We start from the raw sequence: 27,397 nt of genomic DNA, 5'->3' as shown, positions 1-27,397 counted from the left end.
TGCTCTACCCCTCACCAGCTGGTCCTGGGGTTCTGGCAGAAAGGCTTGCCCAGGCCCAGAGTGAGCTGGGGGAAAGAGGCCTACAGGCTGTGCACATGGCCATCATGGCAGGTTCTGAGCAGTGGCCTGCTCTCCAACAGCTCCGACTCATGAAACATCTCTTCTGCAGAGCCACAGGCACGACCACACCTAGCCCCACTGAAGCATGCCAGCTCATCAAGCCTCCAGCCCTACTAAAGCTGGTTCTGCAGAGCCCACTGCCAATGAGCTTGCTTGTCAGGTCTGGACAGCAGCCACAGTTGTACTTTTTGAATATGACGCGGGTTGAAGTGGACCAATCATGTTTAAGCTCTCAATGGACCAAACTTACTGCTTCCATTCCAGGGTTTTTTGAGCCCACTGAAGATTCTAAATTAGACAATCAGGTGGGGTTTGAAAGGTGGGGGCCCTGATGAGGATAAAAGCCCGCACAACCAGCGACTTGATGCATTGAGCAGATGCATTCATCAGACCCTTCACAGACAGATTTATCCAGACACCAAGACTTCCAAAGACCTTCACAGAGAACGCCACATCTCTCTGTAGAATTTTGCAGGGACCACTGATACCTCCATAATCTTCAACATTTCCAAGAACTCTGCAGACTGTGAGACCACCATGGATGGTTGCTTCAAACTGCAGTCTCGTAACTGGATCCTTGCAGCCCCAGAGGCTGCGCGGCAAGGTGACTGTGTTGGGGTAACTTGTGCTGGCCTCAGCCCACTGCATATGGATGGTCCCCTCCCCAGGCACCAGTTAGGCTAGCTCTGGCCACGCCTCTGTGGAAACAACAAGCCCACCAGCCTGCCCTGACCTGAGTGCCCATCCAACTGGACTTTTCTCCCTTTAGTATCAGGCTCTAGGAGTCAAAATGGAACCAATCAGCTGTGAGCAAAATGGACCAATCAGGAGGGAGTTAAGGGGACCAATTAAGTTCAAGTCTACTTCATTAATTATTCAGATTGAAAAATGGAAAATGAGCTGATTAGTGCTAAATGGTCCTGTCATATGCTTAGGATTGAAAATGGCCTAATCGGGCTTATAGGGTGGAGGCCCCTGAAGGGGATATAAGGCAGAACAAGAGCCAGCTTGAGGCAGATGGAGCAGCGGTCTCTGTGGAGGTCTATGGATGTGTGGAGGTCTAAAGTCTATAAGATTTACATTCTACAGAGGTCTGGTGAGTCCCACTGAGGTGGACCGCTTGATGCATCTCTCTCTTCGGAGTCCGGGAGCAGAATCTTTCTTCTTCGAAAATGGTTTGATGAAAGCTTTCTTTTCAAACAGCAACATGAATCCTTCTTTCTTCTGAAGCTTGGAACAGAATGCTTCTTCAGAGGTGGTTCAATGCATCTTTCACTCTTCAGAGGATGGCTGCACACTGACTCCAGCTGGCTCTTGCTCTACCTCAAATCTCCTTCAAGGCACTCCCCCACAAGCCTGATTGGACCATTGTCAATCCTAAGCTTCTGATTGGAATGTTTGAAACCTGAACAATAGACATCAAATTAATGTGATATTATAACTAGTTTTGATTAAAGTTAGAAATATTAAAAGTTTGCCAGGGAGGAACTTGCCTTCATTAAATCACTTCTTAGAGCTCTCAGTTCCACAGCTACTGCTGACAGTGTGGACTCCAGCTGCTGCTTCACTTGAACACCACTCCTGTAGTGCTCTTCTTCTTTTCATAGCAGATCCCTAAGTGTTCCAATAAGAAGTCAGCATATTAAAGGTATATATGACTCTAGGAAGCATTGCAGAGAGAAAAATTTTGAAATGATAGAGTACAGTTAGGGTTAAGGTAACCATTTTGCTCCACATAGTTATTGGTACTCTCTATGCATAGTTTAGTTATGAATTTGAAAGGGAAGTTTTGCTTTTTAAGCAAGCTGACAAATACACTAGAAAAAAATTTCAACTTCACAAAATATTACAGCTACTACTAAAAATGATTTGCAGTGGCGTGTCCCCGGTGGCAAAGTGTTGAGCGCTGGGCTGTGAAGCTGCCTTCAGCCTCTGCAGCACCTGCTCAATCCCCAGCCACTGGCGAGGGTCCCACATGGCACGCAGACCACTCCTCTACTGTGTGCAGTCCTCTCCTCTCCTGCGCACAGACCTCTCCTGCCAAACCCGCTGCTCCCCTCAGCGGTGTACTTCGTCAGTCTGCCTGTTCTGTTCCCCGCTCTGTCTCTGGTGAATTCTCTCACCTTCCTCCACTTCTGACTGTACCCAGAGCTTGTATCAATCAATAAATAAATCTTAAAAATTATTTACAGTGTAAGACAGCATCTGCAGATTTCTTTCACACAACATCCATCTGTTGAGCACTATAATCCAAGACTAGATGAGGGAGTCTGTTAGCTGTTGCCCTACTCTTTATGTGTTTATTCTTTTGCAACACTTTCCACTGAGCTTGTTGATCATTAGGTATTTTAGAAATCATTTTTATAGTCCTTTTGGAACAAGACAACCCATATTAACTAAGTATGATAAAAAGTAATATTTGCTTTTAGCAGACACCTTGAAATAAATTGACATAGTAGAAGATAATTGTCGAATACATTATTCAGTAATCACTTTCCACTTTTCTTTTTTATTCCATGCATAGGTTAAGACTAAAACTGCATATTTTTTTTGTTTGTGGTAATTTTATTTTTATTTATTAAACACTTTTACTTTTTAACATTATTGTTTATCTTTATAGAATATTTGATTTTCCTGCTCATATGTAGTCCCCATAAATCTCCCACCACCACATCACCCATGAACCATACATTTTTAAAGACAACTTCTGCCTTCAGAAAAGTGGCCATTTCATGTGTGTTGTTGGAAATGGAAACTGATATAAACTCTTGTGAGAACAATTTAGAAATATAGATCAGAGACATTTAAGCATTGCTGCATGTCAGCCAAATACCATACTGAAGACTTTTATTCAGTATACAGATTAATACAAAAGGAAATCCTTGCAGCAAAAGTTACTATACAGTATTCCATCTGGTATATTCTTCTATATGGTAATTAAATGTATGGTTTAGAAGACTACACAGTAAATTATTAGCAAAAGTATTCACTATCAAAAAGTTGCTATACTATTTCCAAAAATTTCATATTCCACATCACTAAATAAGGTTTCTACCCTGTAAAATCTTATAAGACAAGTTAGCAATTACAAACTTCTCTCATATATTTGTAGTATTAAAGGAAATAGTTGAAATATTTCTTTAACACCAAAAAGCTCAGTAACTCAAATTGCAGCAGCAGTATTGTTTCAAATTTTGCTCCTTTAGGTGTCAGTTTATGTATTTTGTTTCTAATAGATCCTTTATTAGTACACAATTCTCATTTTTTATTTATCTATATTTTTCCTTAAGTAGTTCACAGTGATTATCTTTAATTTCAAATAATCTTTTATGTGGACAAATTAAATCCTGGGATTTTGATATGTTATTAAAAACTGAACTGGGGAGAAAACACAGAGAGAAAACAAATATATAAGCACTTTTTTTGCATATAAGGGGTGGTTCATTTTCTCAATCACTCATCCATACCTTAAACAGATACATATTGAGTACCTACAAGTGAATAATATTATACTAAACTCTGTAGATAGAACAGATGGGAACACTGGCTCTTATTTTGCTTAAGGGACAGATAAAGTTTAGCTTAAAGTCTAAATTCATACAGAAACTACAAGTAATCAAAATTCTATGCTCACATGACAGTGCTTGATCTAGATTAGTCTCCGGGAAGAGGTCCCTGAGGAACAGACTATTGTCCTGAGGAATGAAGGAGGAGCAGGAAGCAAAGGAAAAAGAAAGACACTCTAGGTAGGGGACAACATGTGCTGAAGTTTTATTGCAAATTGCTTCTAGCCAAGAGGAAGTAGCAGATACTAATTTACCCTCCTACCTGAAACAAGCAAAAGCAAAACAGAAAAAAAATACAATAAAAAATTATTTTCACGACAAAGTACTCTAAGTAATGAAAGACAATGCCCCCACAGCTCACTACCTTAAGATAATTTCCAGATCATAACAAAGGGAGAAGGTAGTAAGGTGAAGTCTACCAGATACTCTTAGGTGAGTTGATGAAATTGAGAGTCTGGTGAAACCAAGAAGATAGAGATTACAGGTCAGATCACGGAAGAGAAAAGAACAGAATCAAGAAAGAGCCCTGATGATCTACAGAGGTGCCTTCTATAGTATTTGACAGAGTAACTGGCAGTGAATTCCTATGAGGAGGCCACCTGAGACAGTGGAGGAAAAAAAAAACTGAAAATAATAAACTGCACCTGGAATGGTGGTGCTTCCTTTAGCTAGTTTGGAAAAATTCATAATTAACAGGACAATGAAAAGAACAGTGAAAAAGGTCTTGTCTTGGTATTGGGAAATAATTTGCCTTCAGGCATTACTCTGGATTTACCCAACAGATGAAAAGAGCAAGACCATGAAGGATCAAACTGTTTATAAGTCACTTAACTGAAAAAAAAAAGAAGTGTAGAGTCATGGAAGCTATTTATTTTCCAAATAAATAGCACTTGTAAAAATGAAAAATGTAATCTCAGAGATGACAAGTATACTGGTTGGGAATAAACATACATTATACATCACACACACACACACACACACACACACACACACACACAAAGACTAGTAAGGATGACTTTGGTGAACTGTGAGAACATTTTAAATGGCCATGATACAATTCTCCAAAGAGTTAGGGGAAAGGAGAAAAGTATTTTGAAAAAAGTGGCCACAAACTTTCTGAACTTAATTAAAACTATAGTTCCACAGGCCCAGGTAATATCTGTGTAGGACCAGAGAAACATAAGTAAACTACTGTAATTTTGTCATACTACATATGATATCTTATAGTACTACTTGCATGTGGACAGTGGTAAGTTAGTCATATGCTATAAACACTACAACCACCACTAAAAGAGTGAAACAAAGGAGTTATAGCTAATTATCTAATATAAGGAAACAAACTAAGTCATACCAATCACTTGATATTCTAGAAGGAAACAAAAGAAGGGTAAAAAAGGGCAGTGGAGGCAAACAGAAATCAATCAGCATGATAACAGATTAAACCTAACTGTATATATTGAAAATTACATTAAAAGAAAATGATATGAAAACTTCAATGTAAAGGCATATGATCAAACTGAATCAAACAGCAAGTCCAACTAAATGCCACCTATATGAAATGCAAGTTGAAAATAAAGGCACACATTTGTTAAAAGCATGGAAAAAGATATATACACTAGTACCTGACAAAAAATGAAGGTGAGCTGGTGTGGTTATGCTAATAGCAGACAAAGGAGTTTTCAGAGAACATTCTATAATCAGCAATAAAATTATTACAGATAATTTCATAATAGAAGGGTTCATTTATAGGAAGGATAATAATCCTCTGCGTTTATGAACTTAATACTAGCTATAGAATGCATGAAGCAAGCATCCATTTATGATAGTATCTCTAACCAAAATGGGGATGGAAGGAATCTACCCAATATAATAAAGGCTATATACCACAAACTAACAACCAACATTATATTCAATGGTGAAAAACTGATAACTTTCCCATTATGATTGTGAAAAAAGCAAGATGCCCATTGTCACCCCTTTTTCTTAACTGAGTACTAGAGGTTTTGGTCAGAACTATCAGACAAAATCAAGAAACAAAGGGGATTCAAGTTGGAAAGAAGTGAAACTATCACTACTTACAGATGGTATATTATATTTAGAAAATCCCAAAGACTCTATCAAAAAGTTCTTAAAAACAATAAATGAATATAGCAAAGTAGCGAGTTCAAAATCAACGTACAAAAATGGATAGTAATGTAATATTCAGACATTATCAAAATGGCCATCCTACCAAAAGCAATTTACAGATTTAATGTTATTCCAATAAAAATTTCAATGACATTCTTCAAATAAAATTCTTCAATTCTATTCTTCAAAAAATAGAACAAATATTGATGAAATTCATATGGAGCCACCAAAACCCCAGAATAGCCAAAGCTCTCCTGAAATTAAAAAAAAATAAAGGGAATGGAGGTATCACACTCCCAGACTTCAAGCTATACTACAGTCATAAAAATCAAATTTGCATGGTATTGGAACAAGAACAGACACATTTCCAATGGAACCAGATAGAAAATTCAAAAATAAACCCACAGATTTACAGTCGACTAATCTTTGACAAAGGAGCAAAGAATGTGCAATGGAGTAAGGAAAGTTTCTTCAATAAATGGTGCTGGGAATACTGGGTTGCTACATGCAAAAGAATGAAGCTTGACTACTACCTCACACCATGCACAAAAACCAACTCAAAATGGATTAAAGAACTAGACATAAGACCTGAAACTATAAAATAAATAGAAAGAAATATAGGTAAAACACAACATGACATTTACCTCAGTAAGATCTTTAAACTCACATCACCCAAAGCAGTGATAGTGAAGGCAAAGATAAACAGCTGGTACTACATCAAATTAAAGATCTTCTGTACAGCAAAAGAGGCAGTAGCCAAAACAAAGAGACAACCCCACTGACTGGGAGAAAATTTTTGCACACAACACCAATGATAAAGGACTGATCACAAAAATCTACAAAGAGCTGACGACACTCAACAAAAACAAGGTAAACAATCCAGTCAAAAAATGGGCAGGGCCTCCCCAGTGGCGCAGCAGTTGAGCACTGGGCTGAGAAGCTGCCCATAGCTGCTGCAGTGCTGGTTCGAGCCCAGCTGCCGGCAAGGGTCCCACATGGCACGCAGACCTCTCCTGCCGGGCCCGCAGCTCCCCTCAGCAGTGTGCTTCGTCAGTCTGCCAGTTCTGCTTCCCGCTCTGGCTCTGATGAATTCTCTCACCCTCATGCACTTCTGACTGTACCCAGTGCTTGTATAAATAAATAAATAAATCTTAAAAAAAAAACAAAAACAAAAAACACATGGGCAGAAGAGATAAAAAGAAACTTCTCCAAAGATGAAATGCAAATGGCCAACAGGCATATGAAAAAATGTTCAACATCCCTTGTAATCAGGGAAATGCAAATCAAAACTACAATGAGATACCATCTTACACCAGTGAGAATGGCACATATTAAAAATCTAGCAACAACAAATGTTGGTGAGAATGTGGAGAAAAAGGAACTCTCCTGCACTGCTTGTGGGCATGCAACATGGCCCAACCACTATGGAGAGCTGTGTACAGGTTCCTCAATCCGCTAAAGATGGAGGTTCCATATGATCCAGCAAGTCCACTACTAAGGTATTTACACGAAGGACACAGAAACATTAATTCCAAAGGACACCTGCACCCCTATGTTTATAGCAGCATTATTTACAATAGCTAAACTATGGAAACAACTCAAATCCCCCAAAATAGATGACTGGATCAAGGAGCTGTGGTACATATACACCATGGAATATTGCTCAGCAATCAAAAAGATAAACTCATGCAATTTGCAGCAACATGGATGCAGCTGGAAATGATCGTGCTCAGCGAAATAAGTCAGAAAGAAAAAGAAAAATACCGGATGGTCTCACTCATAGCAATAATTTAGAAAACCTAAATAAGGGATCAGGAAAATGACTAATTTATAATAAAGTGAAAATCAAAATCAACAAGCAACTATAAAGCAGAGACATACTACAGGGAGGGGGAGAAGGGAGTAGGATCAAAACAAGGGTGGTGGTAATTGTATGGGGAGTATAACCAAGATGAAAATGCATGCATTGTACAAAAATGAAAAATGGTGGCAAAACATATAAAATTAAAAAAACAAACATAAAAATGAATAAATATAAAAAGAAAAAATAAATGATTCATGTCTCTAATGTATCTTTGTCTTTTTCTCTGACTGCCCTTCTTTCCCATTCTTCCTTGCTGCCTTATTTCTCTTTGCTGTTCTTTCTCTAGTCTTTTTGACTTTTACTTCTATCATTTGTTACTATCACAAAACAGCTATGTCTTGGACTTAAAGTCTGTTTGTTGCTGACTTACTAAAAATGTTATATTATTAAATACAGTTTAGATTATAAAAAAGACAGTGTTAAGAAAATGAAAAGGCAAGTCACAGACTGGAAGAAAATTCTTGTAAAAATAGAGCTGATCAAGAAACTATATTTTGAAAATGCAAGGAACTCTCAAAACTCAACTAATAAAACACACAACATAATTTTTAAATGATTAAAGATTTAGACACAGTTAAAGAAGATATGCAGATGGTAAATAAGCACATAGAAAAATGATCAATAGTATTAGTTATTTGGGAAATGCATACTAAAACCATAATAAAATAAATATTTGGACACCTATCAGAATGGTAACATTAAAAAACTGACAACAGGGCCTCCAAGGTGGCGCAGCAGGTTGAGCACCCCACTGTGAAGCTGTCCGCAGCCTCTGCAGCATGGGTTCAATTCCCGGCCAGCCAGGAAGATTCCCACATGGCATGGCAGACCTCGCCTGCCTCGTCCGCTGCTCCCCTCAGCAATGTCTTCAGTCTGTCTGCCTGTTCTGCTCCCTGCTGTCTGTGGTGTATCCTCTCACCCTCCTGTGCCTCTGACTGTACCCCAGTTCTTGTATAAATAAATAAGTCTTAAAAATAAACCAAACAAACCTGCCAACACTGAGTATTGTTGAAGATATGGAGGAACTAGAACTTTCATAAGCTTTGGGTGGGAATGGAAAATGGTACAAGCCCTTTAGAAAACAATTTGGTAGTTTCTTAAGAAGGGACTATAAAGGGGCTTGAGGAGACTTTGAGGGATGGTAGATGAGTCAACTATCTTCATTGTGAGGATGGTTTCATCTTTGTATACATATGTCAAAACTATTAAATTACACATTTTCTGTAGGTGTGGTTTACCTAACTAAAGCTGTTGAAAACAAAAAGTCTTATTGTAGGAAAGACTACTCAGTCACTGAGACACAGATGAGAAAATGACATGGATTAACACAAAATGCAACTAGTGGATGGTAGCCTTTAACCTTAGAGCATTGAGAGATACCAGCTGGATTTTAAGGAAGGGGTAACATTATGAAATCTGAATATAAAATATATATATATAAAACAATTATAGTTGCAGTACAGAACAAGGTTTCCAGAGGTATAATGCCAGGGAAAACAGATCTGAGGATATTTCAGTATTCTAGGAGGAAAATAATGGGAATCTGACTTCAATGAAAGGCCTAGGAGAGAGCAGAGTCAACAAAAAGTACAGTGGGGATTCTCATAGCTCTTTGGCTGGAAGTAAACAATAGCTCTCAGTTCATCTCAATATAAAACATTTCTGAGATGAATAACATGAGAACAGATCTATCCTCTAGAGTGCAGTACTAGACAAAGTGTGCATGTGATGCTATAGTATATGTATTAAGACTTTATAATTAAACAATGCTCCTTCCTTTACAATTTATGCAAAGTTCCATTAACAACCTACAATTCTCATGTTCAGAGTAAAGCGAGTCACAACGCGTTGAGTATATTTCAGATATCTGAGTTATGTCATCAGAATCATCCATAGGATTGATTTCCTGCTTGATATAGAAATAAAAAATATTTCAGAATGTCCGGTAACTATCGATAAATATGCTAAGTGCACAGAGGTGATAAATATTCACCTTTACAATAGCAAAAACACAGGTACTCCTTAAAGGAACTGACTTTTATGAAAAGGATGCCTTTATAGATAATTATTATTTATAAATTATTTTTAAAGTAAACATTTTTTAAAAGATTTATTTATTTATTTATACAAGCACTGGGTACAGTCAGAAGTGCGGGAGGGCGAGAGAATTCACCAGAGCCAGAGCAGGGAACAGAACAGCCAGGGGAGGAAATACACTGCTGAGGGGAACAGTGGGCGCAGCAGGAGAGGTCTGCGTGCCATGTGGGACTCTCACTGGCAGCCCGGGATGGAGCCAGCGCTTCAGAGGCTGCGGGCAGCTTTGGAGCCCAGCGCACAACCGCTGCGACCAGGGGAGGCCCTTAAAGTAAACGTTTTTACAATGAAGTAAGAATTTATTTTTTCCTTATAGCTTTTAAAATGCATTTTTAATGCAGAGTAATTTTTGTCATTATTTATTCTTTACTATACCTTCTTCTCATTAGATGTTTCTTTACAGGCCTATAAAAATAAAAGATTTATTTTCAGGCAAATAGTAAATAGCCAAATAGAAAGAATATCAAAACCTATTGTTTTTATGTAAAATCTTCTAACCCATACTTTCCTAAAAAGGGATTAAACAGGAAGTAAAAAGAGTAACATTAAAGACCAAAGATGTACCGTAATATTAACAAATTATTAAATTACTTCAAATTAATAATCAAAATACACAAAAAAAATCAAAGTTATTTACATGATTTCATAGGAAACATATTCTCGGGTTTATTGTGGTGGTCATTTTCAATAAAAAACAAGCTTTTACTGGTACTACAACCTAATTGGGAAATACTGCTCAAGTCCTTATATGAAAGGAGAACACTGACAGGGAACACAATATATGAATGAAAAAATAATATACATAGAAAAACTTAAGAGGAACAAAACAAATTCTGGAGCTGAAAATCTAAAAAACCAACCAACCAACACGCACACAACACAAACAAGTGAAAGTTAGAGATGCTGACCAGATTTAACATTGTGCTGGAATTGCACGCCAGGGCCATTAGTCAAGGAATGAATAAAAAGAATCCAAGCTGGAAAGGAAGTAAAGTAAAAGTATCTTGTTTCACAGAGTACATAATCACAGATATGAAAATTCTAATACATCCACAAGAAAACTTCTAGTTACAAAAAATTCAACAAAGCTACAAGATACAAGAACAACTTACAAAAATCAGCTGTGTTTCTATTTATGTGCATAAAGAAATTGCAAAAGGAAACTAAGAAAGCAATTCTATTGAAATAGCATCTATAAGAAGAAAATTCTTAAGATTACATTTGACCAAGAGGTAAAAGATGTATACACTGAAAATTAGAAAACACTGGTGAAAGAAACTAAAAAAAAAACCTAATTTAATAGAAAAAACATCCTTAGTTGATGTGAAGGATTAATATTGTTAAAATGTCAATCACCTAGCAATCTACTGATCCAACTCAATATTTATTGAAATTGCAATTTCCTTTTTTCTTTTTCAGAAATGGAAGAGCCAACCCTCAAATTCACTTGAAATTGCAAAGAGCCCAGGATATCCAAAACAATCTCGAAAAAGAAGAAAAAGTTGCAGGACTGAGATTTCCAGATTTCAAAACTTAGAAAGTGGTACTGTAATGAAAACAATGTGGTACTAGCATGCAAATAAACATACAGACTGACAGAATAGAATAGGGAGTCCAGAAATAATCCATAAATATAGCCAGTTGATTGACAAGTGTGGTAAGTCTAACAAACTGGAAAGGTCTCTTCAATAAATGGTTTTGGAAAACTGTATCTTCACATACACAAGGATGATGCTGGCACCTTACTAAATACCATAAACAGAACTGAAATAGACATTGATCAATAATCTAAATAAAACAGTTAAAACCATAAAACTTGGAAACACAGTGTCAATGTGCATGACCTTGGACTTGTGAATGGACACTTAGATATAATACCAAAAATACAAGTACAAAAAAAAATTAGATATGTTGGATTTCATCAAAAATAAAAAAAAAAATGTTAATCGTTACAGGCCGTTGTCAAGAAAGTGAAGAGACAGTCTAAATAGAAGGAGAAAATATCAGCTAGTCATATAGCTGTAAGGGGCTTAATAACTGAAATATGCAAAGTGCTAATGAAAAACGTGAGTCAACAACAAAAGGTCAAACAACCCAATTATAAGAAGGGCAAAGGACTTGGATAGACATTTCTCCAAAGAGGATATACGAGGTCTATAAACAATTGAAAAGACAATCAACGTGATCAGATATTTACAGAAATGCGAATCATCACCACAATGAGATAGCACTTGACACCAACTAAGACAGGTAAAATTTGTAAAAGGGAAAAGAATGAGTGTTGGTTTATAGGGAGACTGTGGGAAAACTGGAGCCCCTATCTACTGCTGGTGGGATCGAAAATGGTGTAGAATCTGGAAAACAATGTGATGGTTCTTCAAATAGCTGACTATGGAATTCTCATACAACCCACCAATTCCACTTGTAAATGACTCTCTTAATATGAGCGCACCATGTTCCTTGCAGTGTTAGGATTGTCAAGAGAAGTAAATACCCCATGCCTACAAAAGACTGCGGGCAACCAAATTGTGGAGCACACATACAATGGAGCACAGAGCCAATAGAGTGGAATAAAGTTGTCACACGTGCACAAGGACAAACCCTGGAAGCATTATGATAAGTGAAATAAGTCAGTACAAAAAAATGTATGATTTTGTTGACATGAAAACCTAGGAAAGACAAATTCGTAGAAAGAATAGAGTCAAGGTTAATCAGGACTGGAGGAGAGAAGGGCAGCAGGAGACACTGCTCACTGGTCACAGAGTTCCTCGTTTGGGTTATAAAAGATATTGGAAACAGTCACGACAGTATGCAGCCATGGGGATGGCATGTGTTACGTTAAATATCTTACAACAAATATTTTTAAGTTTAAAAACTAATAAGAGATTTTTACCTGTAGCATGATATGATGGCAGATAATATGATCAGAAGGTATGCCGTGTAAAAGAAAGGGACCACTGTCCTAGCACTCGCCTCAAATTCAAGTTTCCTAGAAAGTGATGTGAATTAGACCACCTGTCGTAAAAATACACGCAGTTAAATAACTTTTAACATCAATATTTGTGTATGAGTGACAAGATGTATCAAAATATTATAGCTTATTGATTGAAACATGTTATAGTTTGGTAAAAGATTAAAATATGTGAATTATGATTTTAGAATAAAGGTATAAAAAAATTTCCCCACCAATCCATGCCATGCTTTCTAAGATTTCTTTCAAAAATCCAATGTTTGGGCCTCCCTTGGTGGCACAGTGGTTGCATGGTGGGCTGTGAAGCTGTCGGCAGCCTCTGCCGTCCTGGTTAGATCCCAGGCCACCAGTGAGGGTCCCACCTGACGCAACAGACCTCTCCTGCCACACCCGCTGCTCCCCTCAGCAGTGTATTTTGTCATTCTGCCTCTTCTGTTCCCTGCTTTGGCTCTGGTGAATTCCCTGACCCTCCCGGCATCTGACTATACCTGGTGCTTGTATAAAAAATGAATATATCTTTAACAAAAAATAAGCCAATGTTTAACATACCTGAGTATACAAATTCTCAATTTTCTCTAATACTGTGTAATCATTAATAACTGTCAAAATTTTGACTTTTTCTAAATGACGAGTAGGTTTGTATCTTTTGCTATTTAAGTACAAAGTATAATTTCAGCAAGGCCTGGTATTCAAAGCCTTTTCCCACCGGGTGTCTCTCACCAGGCCTGGCCAAAACTGTTAGCAGGTTTGCTCATCATCTGAGGTGCCTGGCAGGATTCTAGAAAATACTTGAGAAATCTGAGCTAGTTGTGTTTTTCTAAAACACTAGGGAACATCAGCTTAAAGGTTGGTTTTTTCTTCCAGTGCCACCAAGCTATTTTTCAAGGGCTCCAGAAACAGCACAGACGTGAAGTGAGAGCATTCTGGCTAGAAAACCGAAAGGAACCCTGAAGATCAATGTCTGCCCTGAACACTCCCAGCCCTGGGGTGTAGAATGAGTGTTTCCCACTAGAATGCAACCCAGTATCTAAGCTGGCTGCTTCCCTTGGGGTCCCTTGAAGAAAGTTGGCTTAAACTTCAAAGAGAGTGGAGCAGAGCCGGTTCCAAGTCAAGGCCTCCACCAAGTAGCCAGGTTTGGACACATTCCTGGACAGGTCATATCCCTCCCACCTTCTCCTCCCTCTAAACCCAGCCCCAGGCACCTGGATGTTCTTCAAGGCCAAGCACTTTTCAATGACGTGAATTTGGTCCAGGAACTCGAGAAGCCACTTCTGGCTGCACGGGCTTTCCTCGGGGTCTGCGGTCTTCAGGTAGTACTGCAGCCGCATGGTCTTGGCTTACAGGAGTAAGCGGCTTGTCCCTGCGCCCGGACCTAGGACTGTTCCTCCCAAGAGGTTGGCCAAGTAGAGGGGAGCAGCGGAGGTGTTGTAAATAGGGAAAGTGATGCTTTTCAGGTCCATGATGTTATTCTTCTGCCAGATGAACAGGAGTGGGTTGGAGGGCATGCAGGTGCTCTGGTACCTGGCACACACCTGAGGGTAGAGGACCTGGGTTCCATCTTCCCAAGGCGCAGTCAGCGTCTGCACTGCCTCGTCCAGTTGACTCATTTCTGAGAAGATGACTTGATCCAGCAGATTGGTAGTGTTGGACATCACCAGGATGGAGGCAAAGTTGACCTCCGCACTGGACCACAACGGGGAGAAGAGGTGGAACTCGTTATTGGAGAAATGTGCCTGCACGAAGTGCAGCTCGGCTTTGCCGGGGCTACCCAAAGAGGTGTACTGCTCCTCCAGGTTCTCTTCAGTCTCCCTGTGCAGGTACGTCAACCGGTACCCAGGACAGCCGTCAGCACCAGGGGCGCCAGCAGGAAGAGCCAGGGGTGCGAGCCCACTGCCAGCCCCATCCTCTGGAAGCCCCGGGCGAGGGGCTGCTCCAGGCGGTTGGTGTGGCAGCGGGGCCTCCCAGGGGGTGGCTGCTGCCCCTGGGCTTCCGGGACCGGTGAATCCCCTCTCTCAGACGGCTGTCGGGGTGGGTCTGAGGAAGGCCCCAAAGCCTGGCTCTGGTCGGGCTCCTGCCCCTCACTGGAATCCAGGACCTGCTCTGGGTGCCCCGCGGAGGCGGGGAGCTGCTGGGGCCCAGTTGCCGCCTCAGGATCTGCTCTGCTCTCAGACCATGGCTCGGGCCAGTCCTCCTGCTCTGGCCTCTGAACCCCTGAAGCCTCCCCTTGCTCGAACCCCCCTTGGGGTGCAACTTTGGAGGAATGGACACCCATTTCGGGAAGGACCGACCAGTTGTTCAACAGGAGAAGAGAAAGCAGTGACTGGATGTTTCGCCCAGTCCCCTCCCCCCACAGCTTCTGGGAGGAATCCACAGGGAGGCTGTGCCAACGGTCACTGCTCTTGCGACCTTTGACCTCCGCTGTGCATGCTGGGATGCGGCGGGGGGCTGCCAGGGGGGTACTTTGCTGGAGAGCCGGGTCTTTCCAACTGGCCTAGTTGGGGAAAGTGGTTCCAGGCGGGTCTGCGCTCCTGCCCTTAGGATCCCCCACCTGAGGGGCCTGCATTTGCTACACTGTTATCAGTCGTGGGGTTCCCTCCTGTGCCCTGCGGGGGTGTCGGAGAAGGAGGCTAGAGAAGCCCAGAGTGAAGACCTGCAGGGGCTTTTCATTTCATTTATTTATTTTTTTAGATTTGTTTATTGTTATTCAAGAACTGGGGTACAGGCCAGATGCGCGGGAGGGTGAGAGGATTCACCAGAGACAGAGCAGGGAGCCGAACAGGCAGACTGGCTGAAATACACTGCTGAGGGGAGCAGCGGGCGAGACAGGAGACGTCTGCCACGCCATGTGGGACCCTCGCCGGTAGCCGGGGCCGCGGACAGCTCCACAGTGCGGGGCTCAACCCACTGCGCCACTGGGGAGACCCCACTTTTCATTTTAAAAGTGAAGGGAAATCGAAATACTAATGAAATGCTAGTTATGAAAGTTGAAGTAGTTAGATTACAATCAAGAAAAGTGGATATTCAGAAGAATAAAAAAAATTGCAGATAAACAGGTGACCACATAGTGATAAAGAGTTTGATTTATGGGGCAATCCTCAAATGTGTGGTGATTGTAGTCTCAAAATATGTTTTTAAAATTCCAGAGCAGAAGAAAATTATGAAAATTACAATGTCGTGCATAAATTAGAGACTTGCTAAATATAGAAATCAGTGCAATCCAAAAGACTAAAGTCAGAAATGAAAGATTACCATGGATCATTCTGAAATTTAAAACAATTTTAAGAAATTACTCTGAGAAATGACATGCCAACAAATTGTGCACATTAGATGATACAGACAAAATCCTTGGAATAGAAACGGTATCAAGGCCGAATGGACAGACCTCTCTCTAGAAAGGAATGACTCAGTCAAAGAAAAGCCTCTTAGAGCATGCTTTTAACTGGGCTTCGGAAAGGCGGGTGATGTACAGTTCCTATTATAAGGAAAATTACCTGGCATTTTCCCATGGTTGCAATCACTTGGCATTAATAGCAATTATGTCTTTAATGTAAGTAGAAAAAGCATTTTTCATACAGTCTTCAGATTGTAAGACTACTCTAAGAGTTTATGGGAATATCTTTTACAATCTCTTAAAGGAGAAATAGATTTTGAATGTTGGTTATCCATAAAGTCATGGTTGAAAGGAGACCACAAGAGGGCACTCGGGAAAATGAATAACTATAAGAAAGTGAAAATCAAAATCAACAAAAAAACTGAACCAGAGACAGTTTTTGGGGAGTGGGGGGCGGGAGGGGAGGGACTGGGGTCAGAATGGGGGGGTTGCAAATGTATGGGGAATATAAAAATAAAATTTATTATTTAAAAAAAAGAAAAAAAAAGAAAAGAAAATGTTGATTACAGTCAAAAAAAATAAAGTTACAGTAAACTAGCAGGAGGGCTCCTTTTCTTTTTATTCCCTGTTTCAAGTTCTAATTACAGCCACCTCTTGAATGTATCATTCACATCTTTCAACCTACTGGCATCTGTATCACATTTAGCCTGTAGATGGAATTACTGATTTGGGAATGTCATGTGTTATACCACACACATATTATGGAGGGAATGGCTTGGTGTCCTAAAGTTTGAAGAGGAAATGTCGAAAGGTGCTTACAAGTACTCTACCATGAAGCAAATCCAGGCACAGGGCCTCTCAATGCCCATCTCTGTAATACTTCTTTAGCATCACGTCAGCATATTTTTCCCCTCAGAAAACAACTACTGAATGTCCACAAGAGTTCACAAAGCAGTCACTGGTAAGTACTAACTTTTATAGAAAAGCAAGTATATGCTTCTGGATCCTATATTATCCTGTCTTCTCCTTCTAGATTATTTTATTAATCTACACATCTAGATTACTAACATTTGTTTGAGTCTAGAATGTCAGTCAAAAAAGACTGTCTTTATTTAATTTTTCTCCTGCCAATTTTGTTTTATATTATAAGAATTGTAGTGGCAGGTAGGGCCACTGAGCAGGATGTCTATGATCCAGCAGATGGGTAAAGGAGAGGCTTGGAGCCCTCCGTGGCTTTCTCAGGCTTTTATTGAGTTTTACATGTAGTATGGCAAACAGGTACACAGCAGGCGGCGTGCTGGGGACCAGGAGTCCCGTAGTCTCCAAGTCCCCAGCAAGTCTTCACTCTGGGCTTCTCTGGCTTCTTTCTCTGGGTCTTTCTCTCCTGCCTCTTCTGCTGCTGCTTCTCTTGGTGGCTATCCCAATACTCCTCCCATGGCCCACAGAAGCAAAGGAGACAACTTGCAGCAATGTAACAACTGCAGGGACCCATCAGGCAGGGCTGTGCCAATAGAGGGAGGGCAGAAAAGCCTGAAAAAACATTTACCTGCAGAGGAATTTGGCTTTCTTACAATGCCTATGAAATAAGATCAGGCCGGTTGTTCTATGAGTTTACCTGCTAATGTTTGATTTGTGAAACTCTTTCGTATTGGCAGCAGAGCTGGAGATCACACCAAGTATTAGCTGAGACATGATGGCATGCAAATGATATGGCATCAGAGTCGGTTTGTTTCTTAGATTTCTTCCTTTCGACTGAGACATCGCCCTGAACTTTCATCTGAGTATGGAATACACTTTTCCAGGGAAGGATCCTCCATACTTTAGAAAATACCATCTGTATGATAACAGGAAAGGAATTGGGATATTAAAGAACATAGTTTAGAACTTAACATTTTATCTAGTCTGCTTCTTAGGCATAAGCAGTCTAGACAAGTCAAGCAGACAAAGCATAACCGAGTGCTCAGTCACCTGCTATCCTTATCTTTACCAGTAGGTAGTTTCATTCTCCTTCTGTTCCCCAGTTGTCCTCAACTGGGGACACTGTACATGTGCACTGCATATTCTCTGTCCCCATCTCCTTCTTTTTAGTCCCACTCTCTCAGGTTAGCAAGAGCTAGTTTGTTGGGGGAAAAAAGGGATATTGCCCACTGCTATTTATAACATGTCTTTTTAAATTTGTGTGCTAGTAAGTAATGTGATTATTTGTTTCCTGCATTTGACCATAAGCTCTTCAGAGACAAGAACTGTGGCTTATTCATTCCTGCATTTGTTACCCATTGGAGACTCAATGTTATTCAAAAGTGGGTGAGAATACAGCAGTGGCAGCAAAGAAAGGACCTTCCCACTGACTAATATGTAGCTGCTTATTCTCACTACTCAGATGGCCCTCCTGGACTTTCTGTACTGCAGTTTTATTTAATTAAGATGTGGTAGACACATTAACTGAAATGGATTCTGTACTAAGTAGATACTCTAGGATTTTTTCAGATGCCTTTATGCTAAATGAGCTAGGAGGTATCTTTTGTATCTTCGTATGATCCCTTTTTCCTTTCTTCTTTCTTCCTTGTTAGGAATTAAAGCAGTAGAGTTGCTCCAATTTGTGTAATAAGCTGCCCCTAGGCATTATGAGATCCTCATAGTTTTCTTTTTCTGGGTTAAAATCGTAAGAGTTGCACCAGACGTTGAGAAGGGGCTCTAAAGCTGAAACACGAATAATTCAGAAAGATTGTGAAGTAAGGATTAATAGCGCCAACAGCAAGAACTGATCATGAATATAATATGTGGGGGAAAGTTGCGTATCAATGTCTTGGTACTGTGGTCAACTCTTAACATCAATGGCCTCCATTGAATCTTGACTGTCAGTATTTGTGACATTCCGTGGTCCCTTTCCTTAATGACTCTGGGTTTGGCTAACTTGGTCAAATGAGACATTAGTAAGAGTGACACATCAGAGGATTGACAAGTTTTTGTGCATTTGGAACTTGTTGGCTCTGAAACAAGAGAAAACAGGGTCCTGCTGAATTGGGATCAGTTTCATAGCACTCATAGTAAAATTTTTAAAGTAGTTGCTTTAACCTTGACCTTAAATTCCTTTTTTATATAACAAAGTGAATTTCCCATTTTCTGTAATAGAGTGATACCCAGAAAGCAATAGCAGAAAACAACTAGAGATTGCTTAAGGGAAAGAAAAATAGAGATTTCATTAATGGAAGTATTAGAAAAGGAGAAAGGAGACATTGAAGGTTGTACTCAGCACACAAAAAGTAAAACAAGCAAATGAGATCTGAAATATTGATGAGATAGGACTTTAAAAGGGGGAAATAATTTAATATTTAACTAGGTCAGAGAGTGACTATAATCTGAAAAAAAATATCAGAGAAAATAGTAGTAATGCTCCCAAAGGGGAACCGAGTGCAGAACGTAAATGAATAGTTGGAGTTCTCTTGAAGCATAGAAGAGCTAGTCAGTGGTTACAAAAAAAAAATCAATGGATTTTTCTATTTCTATTTTAATTTTATTTCTCCATATGTATACATGTTCCACTTACCCTCCACCAAATCACTCATGTCAATACCCCCTTGGCTTCTCTATACTGGCCGCCTTCTCACACCCCCCACCTCATTTCCTCTGTAACCATTAAATTGTTTCACTGAGTTTAAGATCTATTCCTGCTGTATTTTGTCTGTGTGTTTTTTGGTTATTCATGCTTCTCAGATGAGTGAAACCATCCAATATCTATCTTTCACTTTCTGATTTGTTTCACATAACATAATTACCTTGAGGACCATCCATTTTGTTCCCAAAGCCACTATTTCATCTTTTTCACATCTGTATAGTATTCCACAGATGTTTAAGCCAAGATTGTGGACCATTAGTTTAGACTACTTCATGCATTAGTAAGTACATTTCGAGGGATAAAGTTACATATAGATTCATGTTTTACCTGAGCTCTTGTGGACCAAGAATTTCTAGAGTTAAATCTTCTCCAATAAGAAGCACACAGAAGAGAAACCTTAGAAAGGAATCGAGAAGGAAAAAGTGATCAACCTGTGCCTGAAGTGCATGAGGCAAGGATCCTGAGAAGGAATTTGGATAAGTTTATCTAAGTTAGTAAGGTGAAGATGGACAAGACTTAATTAAACAATGAATGGTTTGTTAATTCAGAACTTAATATTTCTGGCCTCAAAACAAACACATAGGTATTTGTTTAAAAAAAAAAAACATATCTGATCCCCAAATCAAGTTAAAGCAATGGAAGGAGAGAGCTCAGTCCTAAAAATCATGGCTGGCTTATAGATTTTTCCAAGATGTAGGGGTCAAGATAAGATTTGTAAAACTAAGGGAACCTTCTGGAAAGGAGTAGGGGAATGAATTATATGGGATTGACTGGGCGGTAGTTGCCATGGCTCTCCAGCATTGAAAATGACATGACATTTCATTGAAGTAAAGTTACTAGGGTATGAAAAGTCCAAAGGCTGATTAGTGGCCACCTTTTGGGGGAAGAAACATTGCATATGTTTTGGTCCTTCCAGGCATCAAAGGGCCACAATTTCTATTATACAAGTAATTATATAAGGGAGGAATAACCTGTTTCAGAAAAGGCAGTTAAATTTCTTCTGTGAAATAGCTGTGTTTAGTGACTTTAAGAGATGGCCATTTTTAGCATTCAGTTTAAGTTCTTCTATAGCAGAGGGTGAATCAGGTTTTTAATTGTTCTCCAGGAAACATGATAATTTGTTTTTTCTAAATATGTGTTTATGCCATTTCTTTTAAAATTATTAACATTTTCATGTGTTTGGAAAGATTTTTTAAAAATCTGTTATTTATTTATACTTTTGATCCTTTTTTCCATTCATAACATTAACTGTGCTTATTCTCTTTTTTTCTTTAAACAGGTTTTCAAAGCTCTCTCTATATACTACTCCTTTAAAATAACTAAGTTTTGATTATATTGTTTAACTCTGTTTTAAAATTCTTTGATCACTCTGTTTCTTTCATTTCTACCTATGCCTTTACTTCCTTCTTCCAGATTTCTTCTTTTTCTGACTTGTTGGGTTGACAGTTTCTTAATTTCCAATAAGTGCATTTAAAACTATTAACTTTTACTTAAGGGTTGGGCTAGGTACTCTCCAGGTTTTGATGGATAGTGTTCTAATTATAAATTTTCAAAAATCTAGTAATTTCTTTACTTTTTTAAATCATGAATTATTAAAAGTGGGATTGTTTCCAAGTCTATGGGTTTGCATGGTTCATATATTATGTATACTATCATTATATTGCCAGAGAATGTTCTGTATAATATCAATTCTTTTCAATTTGATGAGGTGTATTTTCTGGATATATGGGTTTTTTAAAAAGATTTATTTATTTATACAAGAGCTGGGGTACAGGCCAGAGGCATGGGAGGGTGAGACAATTCACCAGAGACAGAGTGGGGTGCAGAACAGGCAGATCTACCGAAATACACTGCTGAGGGGAGCAGGGGATGAGACAGGAGAGGTCCGCCGTGCCAAGTGGCTATCTCCCTGGCGAGCCCAGAATCAAACCCTCACTGTAGAGGCTGTGGACAACTTCATAGCTCTGCACTCAACCCCCTGGGCCACTGGGGAGGCCAATATATGGTTATTTGTGTAATTTTTTTGTATATGAAAATAATATTTATTGTGTTGAATGTAAGGTTCTTTATTTTTAAGTACATTGCACATTTGTATGTCTTAATAATTTTATCTGATTGTCTTTCCTGTTTCTGAGCAGGAAAGATGTACCTCCTACCATAAGTCTGAATTTGTCAACTGAACCTCTTAACCTTGTAATTCTGTTTGTTTTCTTTATATATAGAAGCTATTTTGGTTACAATCCTGCTTATAAGTTTGCTTTGTTTAGAAGATTGCTATATATATATATATATATATATATATATATATATATATATAGATATCTCTTTGCCTCATTAAATATTTGATACTTAAAAATATCACTACCTCAACTTGATTTATTATTTTTTGTTGTAATTTTGTTATGCCTACTTTTAAACTTTGGTGTTCATTTGTTTTAGGTATGTCTCTTATTAGTGACATACAAGATTAAAAAAAAATCTAATCTGAAAATTTGTCTCATAATAGTGTGTTCAATCCATTTGAACTTCTATATCACATATTTTGGGATTTATTTCTATTATACTATTTTGTGTTTTCTGTGTTATCTTGCTTTTAACCTTTCACCTACCTGTGTTACATGCACATTGTAAACCTTAGTGGAATATTTTAGACTTTTTTCTAACATTGCTTTTGCATAAATCATTACACAAATTATTACTTTATCATGAGAAATAGAACAAGCACGTCTGGTTTTCTTTTATCGATTAATATTCTTTATACATAATAAAGTTATGTGTCAGATTTTACATTTTTAATTTCTTTATTGCTGTGATTCTACATATTTAAGGATATTAATATCTGATTTTAAAAAAAGCATGTGATCTTTCCCCAGGCAAAATGTTTGTGTTTGCTTGTCAAGGTTGTGCTTGTTTTTAGGAGTCTGTGGCTCCCCTGGAGTTCAGTCTTGATTTAATGGTTTGGTGAGGGGAGAGCAGAGCAAATCCAGTGATATTTATGCTGCCAATAATACAAATGACACAGCTATATGATTTAAGATTTGTTTTTTCTTTACATGCTCACTGTGTGGAATTTGCACGTATGATATGAATTGTGATAAGGGAGGATGTGTAAACTTTATTTTTTTAAGATTTTTTTCTTTATACAAGAACCGGATTATAGGCCAGAGGCACGGGAGGGTAAGAGAATTCACCAGAGAGCAGAACAGGCAGACGACCTAAAACAGTGTTGAGGGGAGCTAGGGCGAAACAGGAGAGGTCTGCTGCACGTGTGTGAATCTCCCTGGCCGCCTGGGAATCGAACCTGCACTACAGAGGCTGCTGACAGACACACAACGCTGTGCTCAAGTTACTGCGCCACCATGGAGCCCTGATTTGTAAACTTTAACACAAGACAAAAAGAAATATGGGGCCAGAAAAATTGCTTACCTACACTGCTGATAAGCCTCATCCAGAGCAAAACAGGAAGCCACGTTGTATCATTTGTACCTGGACCTCGAGTCCTTTCATGGATCATTTGGAGGTAACATTGTGCACTGGTTAGGGCTCTGTGGTCTGGCCCCTGTATTCATGTCCCAGCTTGGCAGTGTCTGAGGTTTGTAACCTCGGGCAAGTTCAATGGGGAAATTAGAATATCTGCCTGTAAGGAACTTAAGAAAGTGCTGGCACTTTCTAAGAACTGAGTAAAGGCTCGCTAAATGACAAAATAAACTATGGCAATATTTATATTTATTTATTTTTGAAAGATTTATTCATTTATTTATACAAACACAGGGTACTGTCAGAGCACGGGAGGGTGAGAGGATTCACCAGAGCCACAGCAAGGAACGGAACAGGCAGAAGGACCGAAGCACACTGCTGAGGGGAGCCTCGGGGGCAGGAGAGGTCTGCGAGCCATGTGGGACCCATGCATGGCGGCCGGGCATTGAACTGGCGCTGAATAGGCTGCGGGTAGCTTCGCAGCCCAGAGCTCAACCGCTGCGCCACCAGGGGAGGCCCTACAATATTTATGTTTAGAACGGTTGTTTTAGTTAAAAGAAGCCTTTCTGACTTTATTTTTCAGCCAGCAAAAGTGAAATCATTAAGACAGTTTCTTAGACTTTTTGTACATTGTCCTAAGCATGTTTCCACCTGGACAATCCCTGGGAAGGATGGAGTGGGATGTGCTAGTTCTCAACATAGAACCATGCCATAGCAACTGCTTAGAATGCGGACTATCTGCAGTGCTTTCCAAGCCTACAGATTGAAATTGTGAAGCATTCTGCATTTCTTTTCCATGATTTGTGGTGTGGATCTGGGTTCATTCGATACAGCTCTTCGTTTTGACTCTTTGGAGAACTTTTGTGGGAAAGACCACTAAAGCTGTGATAAAGGGGAGATTTCAGAAGACTGGTTGTAATTTTACAAAGGAGATACTTAGAAATAAATGATGATACATTTTACACAAATCGATTAAAAGAATTGAAAAAAAACTTTAAAAACTTTAGACTGAAGGTCTGGATGTGAAAATATTCAGGCACTAATTTGGTGCCTGAATAATTTAAACAACATATGATAGTATTTATAAAAATGTATAGGTAAATGATCAAAATTAATTAATTAAGCATTTATATTTCTTTTTTTTAATTTAAATAATAAATTTTATTTTTATTTTCCCCCATACAATTGCAAACGCCCCATTCTGACCCCAATCCCTCCCCTCCTGCCCCCCACCCCCCAAAAAGTGTCTCTGGTTCATAGTTTTTGTTGATTTTGATTTTCACTTTCTTATATTCATTTTCCTGGTCCCTTATTTAAGTTTTCTAGATTCCTGCTATGAGTGAGACCATCCGGTATTTTTCTTTTTCTTTTTGGCTTATTTCGCTGAGCATGATCCCTTCCAACGCCATCCATGTTGCTGCAAATTGCATGTGTTTATCTTTTTGAATGCTGAATAATAGTCCATGGTGTATATGTACCACATCTTCTTGATCCAGTCATCTATTTTGGGGCGTTTGGGCTGTTTCCAAAGCTTAGCTATTGTAAACAGTGCTGCTATAAACATAGGGGTGCAGGTGCTCTTTGGAATTGATGTTTCTGTGTCCTTTGGGTAAATGCCTAGGAGTGGAATTGCTGGATCATATGGAAGCTCTATGTTTAGTAGGTCCAGAAATCTCCACACAGCTCTCCATAGTGGTTGGACCAGTTTGCACTCCCACCAACAGTGCAGAAGAGTTCCTTTTTCTCCACACCCTCGCCAACATTTGTTGTTGCTAGTTTTTTTAATATGTGCCATTCTCACTGGTGTGAGATGGTATCTCATGGTAGTTTTTGATTTGCATTTCCCTGATGACAAGTGATGTTGAACATTTTTTCATATGCCTGTTGGCCATTTGCATTTCCTCTTCAGAGAAGTTTCTTTTTAGCTCTTCTGCCCATTTTTTGACTGGATTATTTTCTTTGTTGTTGCTGAGTCTCATCAGCTCTTTGCAGATTTTTGTGATTAGTCCTTTATAATTAGTGTTGGGTGCAAAAATGTTCTCCCAGTTGGTGGGGTTTCTCTTTGTTTTTGTTATTGTCTCTTTTGCTGTGCAGAAGCTCTTTAATTTGATGTAGTCCCAGCTGTTTATCTTTCCTTCACTATCACTGCTTTGGGTGATGTGTCTGTAAAGATGTCTTTGATATGCAAATCCCGTAGTGTTTCGCCTATATTTCCTTCTATGTATTTTATGGTTTCAGGTCTTATGTCTAGTTCTTTAATCCATTTTGAGCTGATTTTTGTGTATGGTGTGAGGTAGTGGTCAAGCTTCATTCTTTTGCATGTAGCGACCCAGTTTTCCCAGCACCATTTATTGAACAAACTTTCTTTGCTCCAATGCATAGTCTTTGCTCCTTTGTCAAAGATTAGTTGACCATAAATCTGTGGGTTTATTTCTGGATTTTCTATTCGATTCCATTGGTCTGTATGTCTGTTCTTGTTCCAATACCATGCAGTTTTGAAGATTATGGCTTTGTAGTATAGTTTGAAGTCTGGGAGTGTGATGCCTCCATTTCCTTCTTTTTTTTTTTCAGTAGAGCTTTGGCTATTCGGGGTTTTTGGTGATTCCATATGAATTTCATCAATAATTGTTCTATTTCTTTGAAGAATGCCATTGAATTTTGATTGGAATAGCAATGAATCTGTATATTGCTTTTGTAGGATGGCCATTTTAATAATGTTTTTTCTTCAATCCACGAGCAGGGGATGTCTTTCCATTTCTTTGTGTCTTCTTCTATTTCTTTTAACAGTGTTTTATAGTTTTCTTTGTATAGGTCCTTTACCTCTTTTGTTAGATTTATTCCCAAATATTTGATTTTTTTTTGTTTCGATAATAAAAGGGATGTTTTTTTTGATTTCTTCTTCTTCAGATTTATTGTTTGTGTATAGGGCTACTGACTTTTGCGTGTTGATTTTGTATCCTGCCACTTTACTGAATTGATTGATGAGTTGAATTAGTTTTTCTGTGGAGATTTTGGGGTTCTCTATGTATATTATCATATCATCTGCAAATAGTGATAGTTTGACTTCTTCTTTTCCTATTTGGATTCCTTGTATGTCTTTCTCTTGTCTTATTGTTCTAGCTAGGACTTCCAGTATTATATTGAAAAGCAGTGGTGAGAGTGGTCATCCTTGTCTTGTTCCAGATCTTAATGGAATTGCTTTCAGCTTTTCACCATTGAGAATGATACTGGCTGTTGGCTTGTCATAGATGGCCTTTATGATGTTGAGGTATGTTCCTTGTATCCCAAGAATTTCAAGGGCTTTTATCATGAATGGGTGTTGCACTTTGTCGAAAGCTTTCTCAGCATCTATTGATATTATCATATGGTTTTTATATTTCTTTTTGTTGATGTGTTGGATAACGATGATTGATTTTCGGATGTTAAACCATCCTTGTGTCCTGGAATGAATCCAACTTGGTCGTGGTGAATTATCTTATGGATACATTGTTGGATTCTGATAGCTAAAATTTTATTGAGGATTTTTGCATCAGTGTTCATTAGGGAGATTGGCCTGTAGTTTTCCTTTTTTGTGTTGTCCTTGTTCGGTTTTGGCATTAGTGTAATGTTGGCTTCATAGAACGTGTTTGGTATTGTCCCTTCCTTCTCAATTTTTTGGAAGAGTTTGTGAAGGATAGGCACTAATTCGTCTCTGAATGTTTGGTAGATTCATTTGTAAATCCATCAGGTCCTGGGCTTTTGTTTTTGGGAAGGTTTTTGATTACCATTTCAATTTTGCTGCTTGTAATTGGTCTGTTTAGGTGTTCTATTTCTTCTTTATCTAGCTTTGGGTGATTGTAGAGTTGTAGGAATTTGTCCATCTCCTCTAGATTGTTGAACTTGTTTCCATATAACTGTTCATAGTAGTTACTGATTATTCTTTTGATTTCTGCTGTGTCCGTTGTGATTTCTCCTCTTTCATTTATGACCCTGTTTATTTGTGCTTTCTCCCTTTTTTCCTTTGTGAGCCTGGCTAGGGGTTTGTCTATTTTATTTATTTTTTCAAAGAACAGCTCTTGGTTTCATTGTTCTTTTGGAGTGTTTTTTTTAGTTTCAATTTCATTTATTTCTGCTTTGGTTTTTATTATTTCTTTTCTTCTACTGGTTTTGGGGTTTTTTTGTTGTTCTTTTTCTAGATCTTTGAGCTTCGAGATTAGGTTGTTTCTTGAGTTCTTTCTTGTTTTTTTGATGT

The 27,397-nt window shown here is 38.8% G+C and overlaps 1 long non-coding RNA gene across 1 annotated transcript; it reads right to left on the bottom strand.

Annotated features, from left to right (window-relative positions):
- Positions 1 to 1,617: 1,617 nt before the first annotated feature.
- LOC129145731 (uncharacterized) lies at positions 1,618 to 15,143 on the bottom strand. The gene is made up of 3 exons (XR_008551725.1): positions 13,945 to 15,143; positions 12,665 to 12,786; positions 1,618 to 1,734 (listed from the first exon to the last, which is right to left on the bottom strand). It is a non-coding gene; the product is annotated as an uncharacterized LOC129145731 (long non-coding RNA).
- Between the last annotated feature and the right edge of the window lie 12,254 nt (positions 15,144 to 27,397).

The sequence above is a fragment of the Talpa occidentalis genome, unplaced genomic scaffold (assembly GCF_014898055.3).
Source record: "Talpa occidentalis isolate TD23 unplaced genomic scaffold, MPIMG_talOcc4v2.1 talOcc4.14, whole genome shotgun sequence".
Classification (NCBI taxonomy): Eukaryota; Metazoa; Chordata; class Mammalia; order Eulipotyphla; family Talpidae; genus Talpa; species Talpa occidentalis.
This window is presented reverse-complemented; position numbering and strand designations above follow the sequence as displayed.